General features: G+C 43.8%; 1 protein-coding gene across 2 annotated transcripts in view; it reads left to right on the top strand.

Annotated features, from left to right (window-relative positions):
- Window positions 1–555: 555 nt before the first annotated feature.
- Window positions 556–9,017, top strand: part of BSCL2 (BSCL2 lipid droplet biogenesis associated, seipin) — a 59,981-nt gene continuing 51,519 nt past the window's right edge. The window contains exon 1 of one of the 2 annotated variants that reach the window (XM_089652844.1): window positions 556–649. The gene's annotated coding sequence lies outside the window, so the exon portion shown is untranslated. The other variant, XM_089652845.1, reaches the window with a different exon arrangement.

Raw genomic sequence — 9,017 nt, 5'->3', positions numbered from 1 at the left:
AATCCACCAGAAAAATGGACAGGTGGACCCCATTGGTCCGCTCGTGTGAAAGAGGCCTTACTGGCTGGATCACCAGATGAAAAGAAAGAAAGCCTAAAAAAGAAAATGAATGCAGCCGCCACATCTAAGAATTGGTAAGCTGCAATATAATAAAAGTTTGTTTTGGGGAGTAATAAAATAAAGCCCAGCAGAGTTCACCAGCATGCTTCCAGTATGACCACAATCCAGACTGGGGCCTAACCAGAGACTCTGACTGCAGGAAGACAGCCCCAGCCCTACCTCAATGCACATTACTGAGCCATTAACATTCAGAGCAAAGCGTGCTTCCCCTTCTAATGGCACCTCTGCCAAGATTTCTGGACGGCTCATCTCTGAGGAGAGGAACACATAAATGTACGCTTGTCCCCCCCTCCCCTTGTACAGGACTATACCACCCGGAATCCGCTCCCCCGCCTACAAACCAGCCAATCACAGCACGTCTCTAACATCTTCTAGTATGAAATGAAAACGGCTTATCATTGGTCACTTCTTTCTGGTCTGATAATTGGCTGTGGTTGCGGTGGGCGGGGTTGGATGCAGCAAGCACGGAAATGGTGTGTGTCAGAGCTCATTGCTGGCAGATGAATGCAGCGTGAGAGGTCCATGGGCGGTATGTGACTGTTTATTATATCATGACATGCCCTGGGAAGAAAGTCGTGCTGGGATTGTTAGTGGCTGGTGTCAGGAGGAGGAGGAATGTTCGGGAATTTTCTGTGTGCAGCCAGGTAGAAGCGTTGTTCCAGCTGCAAACTTTGTACAGAGATGGACTTCATTTGGACTTTAGTTATTATTTAGTATTTTTGGCTACCCAGCAGCAGGGACACCACTTGTCTGTATTCATCCCTGGAAGGCCAGGCCTTTCTTGACACCCTTTGTTTACATGTCACAGTAGTTATTGCTGGAAAATGACTTGGAACCCCCAAACATTATATATTTTTTAAAGCAGAGAATGAATTGGTGGGTTTTGCAATTTTTTTTTTTTTTTTGTCACATGGTATGTGCGCAGTTGTTTGGGGAAAAAATACTTTTTATTTTAACCTCTTCCCTACTGCGCTATGGCCGAAAGACGGCTACAGCGTGGTTGTTTGGTTCTGGGACAACGTTCATGGACATCAATCCAGAACATGCCCCCAGCGGTGATCGCTGTGTCCTACGGACACAGGTGATCACGTGATATGGTAAATGGCCAATCACAGGCCTTTTACCACCTGATCTGTTGTGTCCAATGACACAACAGATCACCACTGTGTCAATACAGTTGCCGACAGGGGCGGACTGACCATTTGGAAACTCGGGCACTGCCCAAGGTCAGTAGGGGGCCCCATGAGATGCCCCTAGTACCTTTTTCATAGGCTTTTTTGAGTTTGGGCAAGGACACAGGGGCCCCATGATCCCCTATTGCCCGGGGGCCCCATGAGTTGTCAGTCTGCCCCTGGTTGCCGGTTATTGGCTGCAATTTCCACACGCTGTCACAGTGAGGAAATGACTGCCGATAACTGGCAATTGTCAGAGAAGCGATCAGCACTGATGATCAGTACTGCCTATCTGTGCCCATCAGTGCTGCCTATCAGTGCATCCTTATCAACGCACATCCGTGAAGGAGAAAAATGACCTGTTTGCAAAATGTTATAATAGAAACAAAGAGTAACTTTTTTTGCCAAATTTTTTTTTTGTTCACAGCGCAAAAAATAAAACACCCAGCAGTGATTAAATACCACCAAAAGAAAGCTCTATTTGTGTGAAAAAAATTATAAAAATTTCATATGCGTACAGTGTTTGCATGAATGCGTAATTGTCATTCAAAGTGCGACAGCGCTGAAAATTGGCCTGGGCAGGAAGGGGGTGCAAGTGGTTAATGCAAAAAAACACAATACTGTACATAATCCATTTGAAAAAAAACTATATGTTACGCCAAGTAAATGGATACCAAACATGTTACTCTTTAAAATTGAGCAACAAACTACATCAGTTTTACTATCCATAGGCTACGCTTTAAAAACTTTAGCAGTCTACCATTTTAGATTTACAGAGGAGGTCTGGTGCTATTACTACCCTTGATCTGACGTTCACGGTGATACCTTACGTGTGGGACGATTACTCTTTGCGTGCATGCTGGAGTGTTGCGTGAGTTGGCCTTTGCGTGTAAGCACAGGGGGGACAAGGTCACTTTAATTTTTTTTTTTTTTTTTAATTTTAAAATGTCGCTTTAAATTTATTATTTTTTGTATTACTTTTATTGCTGTCGCAAGGAATGTAAACATCCCTTGTGACAGCAATAGGCATGTGACAAATACTCTTTTTGGAGAGATATGGGTTCAGTGAGACCGCAAATTCCTCCTCTGCCCTTTAAAAGCATTTAACTGCTTCCCGTCCGCATTATAGCAGAACTACTGCTACAAGGTGGCAGGGCTGTGCAAAATCACGTGTGTGTGTGTATATACGTGATTTTGCATTTCTGGGTAGGGGGCACGCACACTGCCCTGCCTGCGCCACCATTGGCAGCTACAGATGTCAATCACCGGGTCCCGGCCAGAGATTCCCCACAGGTGATCGCCGAGGAACAGAGACAGGGGGAGAGACCTGTATGTAAACAATACAGGTTTCTCTCCTGCCAGCAGTAACATGCTGCTGTGTATTTCTCTACACAGCAGAGAAATACACAGTAGCATGTTTACATAGTAAAACACAGCTCACAGTTAACCCTTTGATCGCCTCAGATGTCAGCCCCTTCCTGCCCAGTGTCATTAGTAGAGTGTCAGTGCTTTTCAGTAGCACTGATCACTGTATTAGTGTCATTGGGATGTCAGTGGCAGTTAGTTTCCCCCCCCCCCGTGTCAGAATGCCCGCCGCAGTCCTGCTATAAGTTGCTGATCATCGCCATTACTAGTATGAAAAAAAATAAATTCCAGTATATATACCGCTCTTGTAGACTCTGACTTTAACATAAACAAATGAATTTACACATGTTGGGATTTTTGTTTAGCAAAGACATGTAGCAGAATACATTTTGGCCTAAATTATGATGAAATTTGATTTGTTTTATAGCAAAAAGTCAAAAATATTGTGGGTTTTTTTTCAAAATTGTCTTTTTTTTTTATTTATAGCGCAAAATATAAAAAACCACACAGGCGATCAAATACCACCAAAAGAAAGCTCTATTTGTGGGGAAAAAAAGACATAAATTTCATTTGGGTGCAGCGTTGCATGACCGCGCAATTGTCAGTTAAAATAACGCAGCACTGTATCGCAAAATATGTCAAATGATCTGCAGCCTGGGTCATTTCCATCCCGCAGTGTATGTAAACAAAGAGGTGGGCTTCGGGGTGAGAATGATCATGGGAGGTTTGCCAGTTTGGAGTTCGGCTAGAGATGAGATCAGAGGATGCCTGAGCATTACCTGGGGAAGTGGGCAGAAGGCTTCTACATTTTGCAGCAGCCAGTCGACATGGAAGACACTTCATTAGGCCTCATTCACATGTACATACTACAGTGTACACCCATAAGAGGGATGTGTTTGCTCACATAGGAGGGTACAGGTGTTCATTGCATCCCCATGCAGACAGTCCCATTCATAACAGTTGTGATGCAGCAGCTGCATGGACAAGTGGTTAGCACTTCCCTCTGGCAGCACTAGAGTTGTCAGCTCGTATTCCAACCTTGGCACTAACTGTCTAGAGTTTGCATGTTCTCCCTGTGCAAGTTTCCTCCAGGTACCTAGGTTTCCTCCCACACTCCAAATACATGCTGATAGGTTAACTGGCTCCTGTCTAAAATTGGCTCTAGTGTGTATACATACAGTGAGGAACAGAAGTATTTGAACACCCTGCGATTTTGCAAGTTCTCTCACTTAGAAATCATGCAGGGGTCTGAAATTCCCATTGTAGGTGCATTCCCACTCTGAGAGACAGAATTTAAAAAAAATTCAGGAAATCACATTGTATGATTTTTAAAGAATTTATTTGTCTTGCACTGCTGAACATAAGTATTTGAACACCTAAGAAACAGCAAGAATTCTGGCTCTCAAAGACCTGTTACTGTGCCTTTAAAAAGTCCAACTCTACTCCACTCATTAATCTAACTTAGTAGCACCTGTCTGAGCTCTTTAAAGACACCTGTCCACCCCACAGTCAGTCAGACGCCAACTACTACCATGGGCAAGACCAAAGAGCTGTCAAAAGACACCAGAGACAAAATTGTGGACCTCCACAAGGCTGGAAAGGGCTACGGGGCAATTGCCAAGCAGCTTGGTGAAAATAGATCAACTGTTGGAGCAATTGTTAGAAAATGGAAGAGGCTAAAGACGACTGTCAGTCTCCCTCGGACTGGGGCTCCATGCAAGATCTCACCTCGTGGGGTATCACTGATGATAAGAAAGGTGAGGAATCAGCCCAGAACTACAAGGGAGGAGCTGGTCAATGACATGAAGAGAGCTGGGACCACAGTTTCAAAGGTCACTGTCGGTAGAACACTACGCCGTCATGGTTTCAAATCATGCATTGCACGGAAGGTTCCCCTGCTCAAGTCATCACATGTCCAGGCCCTTCTGAAGTTTGCCAATGACCATCTGGATGATCCAGAGGATTCATGGGAGAAAGTCATGTGGTCAGATGAGACCAAAGTAGAACTTTTTAGTCTAAACTTCACTCGTCGTGTTTGGAGGAAAAAGGATGAGTTGCATCCCAAGAACACCATCCCTACTGTGAAGCATGGGGGTGGTAACATCATGCTTTGGGGGTGCTTTTCTGCGAAGGGGACAGGACAACTGCACTGTATTAAGGTGAGGATGAATGGGGCCATTTATTGTGAGATTTTGAGCAACAACCTCCTTCCCTCAGTCAGAGCAATGAAGATGGGTCGTGGCTGGGTCTTCCAACATGACAACGACCCGAAGCACACAGCCAGGATAACCAAGGAGTGGCTCCATAAGAAGCATATCAAGGTTCTGGAGTGGCCTAGCCAGTCTCCAGACCTAAATCCAATAGAACATCTTTGGAGGGAGCTGAAACTCCGTGTTGCTCAGCGACAGCCCTGAAACCTGACAGATCTAGAGGAGATCTGTGTGGAGGAGTGGGCCAAAATCCCTGTTGCAGTGTGTGCAAACCTGGTCAAGAACTACAGGAAATGTTTGACCTCTGTAATTGCAAACAAAGGCTTCTGTACCAAATATTAACACTGATTTTCTCAGGTGTTCAAATACTTATGTTCAGCAGTGCAAGACAAATACATTCTTTAAGAATCATACAATGTGATTTCCTGAATTTTTTTAAAATTCTGTCTCTGAGTGGGAATGCACCTACAATGTGAATTTCAGACCCCTCCATGATTTCTAAGTGGGAGAACTTGCAAAACTGCAGGGTGTTCAAATACTTCTGTTCCTCACTGTATATATGTAGGTGAGTTAGGGAGCTTAAACTGTAAGCTCCCTGAGCATTCAGAACTGTTTAAAAGGACACTTGGGCAGGAAGGGAACTCTCCTCATCTACATGACCCCTCCTAGTTCATTGTTAGGGTTTACATACGCTTTAACTCCCTCCTGCCTGGCCTATTATAAGATGACGGCTGAGCAGGATCCTTATTATCTTGGGAGGATGTCATATGATGTCCTCCCAGGATTACGCATTGTGTGCCCCATGGGCCACGCTTCAGCACGATCTGTCACCAGCTGTGTCCACCAGACACGGCTGATGACAGATCACTACACTGGCCCGCTGCCAGTGCCATGTGATAACTGTGTCCAATCACAGCAGATCACAAGACAGTTGTAAACAATGAATGGCTTCCTTTCATGCCATTTATTGCTTACAACTGTGCTGCTGCCTGTGATTGGTCACAGTGATCACATGTACAGACTGGGCCAATCACAACCCATCTGTAGCATGTGATAAGCTGTGGACAATCACAGCTGATCACCACAAAAACTACTCAATTACCGTATTTTTCGCTCCATAAGACACACTTTTTTCCCCCCAAAAAAGGGGAGAAAATGTCAGTGCTTCTTATGGAGCGAATGTAAAGCGGCCGGTCCGGTATTTCTGCCGCCGCCGTGTCAGAATATCGGGCCGGCCGCTCAGCTCTTCTCTCCTGCAGGACCTTACCTGTTCCTCACTCCAGCGTTGCAGTCTTCCCGCGGCGGCTTCTGTGACAGCCGGGTGCCCACTGTGCATGCGCGAGAAGCGCTGTGCTTTGTGAATGGTCCAGTGTCTTCTGGGACACATGACAGGTCCCAGAAGGCTCCGGGCCATTCACAAAGCGCAGCGCTTCTCGCACATGCGCAGTGGGGCACCCGGCTGTCACAGAAGCCGGCCCGGGAGGAAGAAGGAAGGACAACTCTGCGGAAGTGGAAGCGGGTACCTGTCAAATTCAGGTACCCGTTCCCCCTCCCTCCCCAAAGGTCCGCAGTCTCTGGTAATCTTTTACTGTCTGCAGTCTCTGGTCATCCCCTGCACTGTGTCCGCAGTCTCTGGTCATTCCCTGTACTGTGTCCGCAGTCTCTGGTCATCCCCTGTCCTGTGTCCGCAGTCTCTGGTCATCCCCTGTCCTGTGTCCGCAGTCTCTGGTCATCCCCTGTCCTGTGTCCGCAGTCTCTGGTCATCCCCTGTCCTGTGTCCGCAGTCTCTGGTCATCCCCTGTCCTGTGTCCGCAGTCTCTGGTCATCCCCTGTCCTGTGTCCGCAGTCTCTGGTCATCCCCTGTCCTGTGTCCGCAGTCTCTGGTCATCCCCTGTCCTGTGTCCGCAGTCTCTGGTCATCCCCTGTCCTGTGTCCGCAGTCTCTGGTCATCCCCTGTCCTGTGTCCGCAGTCTCTGGTCATCCCCTGTCCTGTGTCCGCAGTCTCTGGTCATCCCCTGTCCTGTGTCTGCAGTCCATTGGGTCAGAATATTTTTTTTTCTTGTTTTTCTCCTCTAAAACCTAGGCGTGTCTTATAGTCAGGTGTGTCTTATGGAGCGAAAAATACGGTTATCAGTTTCAGTAAGTAAAAAGGCTTGCTTATGCTTATACATACTTATTAGTATGGGCAATCATAATGTGTAAAAAAAAAAAAAAATCCTGATCACTTGCCCAGAGTAGTACAATGGTAACATTGTATTGCTCTGGTCACAGGAGTATAAAAAAAAAAATCATTTTTTTTATTCATATATTTTACATACATGTCGACAGTCAGGGTCCCTTTTCACAGTATGAAAAAAGAATTTGTGAATGTTTTTCATTTCTTTATTTTCCACAAAATGACAAAATATGACAGCTTCAAAAAACTCACCATGCCTCTTACTAAATACCTCAGACTGCCTACTTTCCGAAAAGTGGTCATTAGGGGGCTATTTGTACTGTCCTGGCATTTTTGGGCCTCAAGAAATTAGATCGGCCATCAGTACATCAGGGAATGTTGAGGAAAAAAATTAATCCATTTTGGAATAAGGCTGTAACATAACAAAATGTGTCAATAGTTAAGCGCTGTGAATACTTTCTGGATGCACTGTATATCCCATAGTTTGTGGACTCTATAACTTTCCTACCAACTAAATATTAAACACTGATTTGGGTTATTTTCATCAAAGAAATGTACCAGAGTACATTTTGACCTAAACTTGTGTAGAAAGATTATTTGCAGTTTTACAACATCAATGAAGAAACCGCTTTTTTAAAAAAATTAGCAAGTGGTTAAAAGTAAACCAGAATTTGTAGGCTAAGCTGAATAAACAGTATTGTTACTGATGCATTAACACTAAAGTTTAGATGAAGCCCAACTCTAGGGATTAGAAATAATCTAAACAACAACAAAACATCAAAACAGCGCAAATAAACACTCAAAAAAATATAATAAATATTTTTATTTTGTGTTCTTTATTATTTTTTTTAGTTGTTTATTTGCATTGTTTTGATTTTTTTTTGTTTTATTAATGTCACTAAGGAGCAGCAGCATTTATTTGGGAATTATTTCACAATATATTTTTTGGTGCTGGTGATTTTTTGTATAAATTAGACATAATCTACCCTTGAAGTGGGATCCTCCACACCGCATAGGATAAATGTTCATTATGTCTAGGCAGTAGGTTGAGCATGACCCTTTGCCTTCCACCTCCCAAGCCTACATATTGGAACTTTAAAGTACAGGTAAAGGCAGAACTTTTTATTTTCATATTTGATATTATAAGGGAGTTATAACCCCTGTCAGGTGTTTATTTGCCATCTGCGTCCCATTAGAGAGATTTCCCTTTACTCTCTGTCTCATATCCAAAACCGAAGTGACAGAAAATCCCTCCGTAGTAAGGAAATTCCTTGTCACCGAATCTGAATCTCTGTAATGGGGCACAGACAGCAGTAAAAACCTGACAGGTGTTCTAATCCTTCTCAACACCATCCAAGACTTAAAGATTTGCCTTTAGTTATACTTTAACAAGGCAGCAATGACCAGTAGAGAGTTCCAGGAACTGCAGGAGTGGGTTCAGCTCTATTTTATTGATAAATTGAGATTTCTGTTCAGTGTCACCTGTTGCTGTCTTTTGGATCTTCTGATCATTTTGATGTGACGTCATATGAGGTAACCTCTGCTTATGCATTTAGGAAGATAACCCCACTGTGGGGCTTTAAAGTGGAAGAAAAGCCTAACACTAACTATTCTTAAAGGTTAAGTTCACCTTTTTTAAAAAAAAAAAAAAAATAGATGCACATAATAGATGCAATCAGCAGATACAGTGGGGCAAAAAAGTATTTAGTCAGCCACCAATTGTGCAAGTTCTCCCACTTAAAAAGATGAGAGAGGCCTGTAATTGGCATTATAGGTAGACCTCAACTATGAGAGACAAAATGAGAAAAAAAATCCAGACAATCACATTGGCTGATTTGGAAAGAATTTATTTGCAAATTATGGTGGAAAATAAGTATTTGGTCAATATCAAAAGTTCATCTCAATACTTTGTTATATATCCTTTGTTGGCAATGACAGAGGTCAAACGTTTCCTGTAAGTCTTCACAAGGTTGG

This window comes from Staurois parvus, unplaced genomic scaffold (genome assembly GCF_062004578.1).
Source record: "Staurois parvus isolate SC_StPar_1 unplaced genomic scaffold, SC_StPar_1.0 ptg000694l, whole genome shotgun sequence".
NCBI classification, from domain to species: Eukaryota; Metazoa; Chordata; class Amphibia; order Anura; family Ranidae; genus Staurois; species Staurois parvus.
This window is presented reverse-complemented; position numbering and strand designations above follow the sequence as displayed.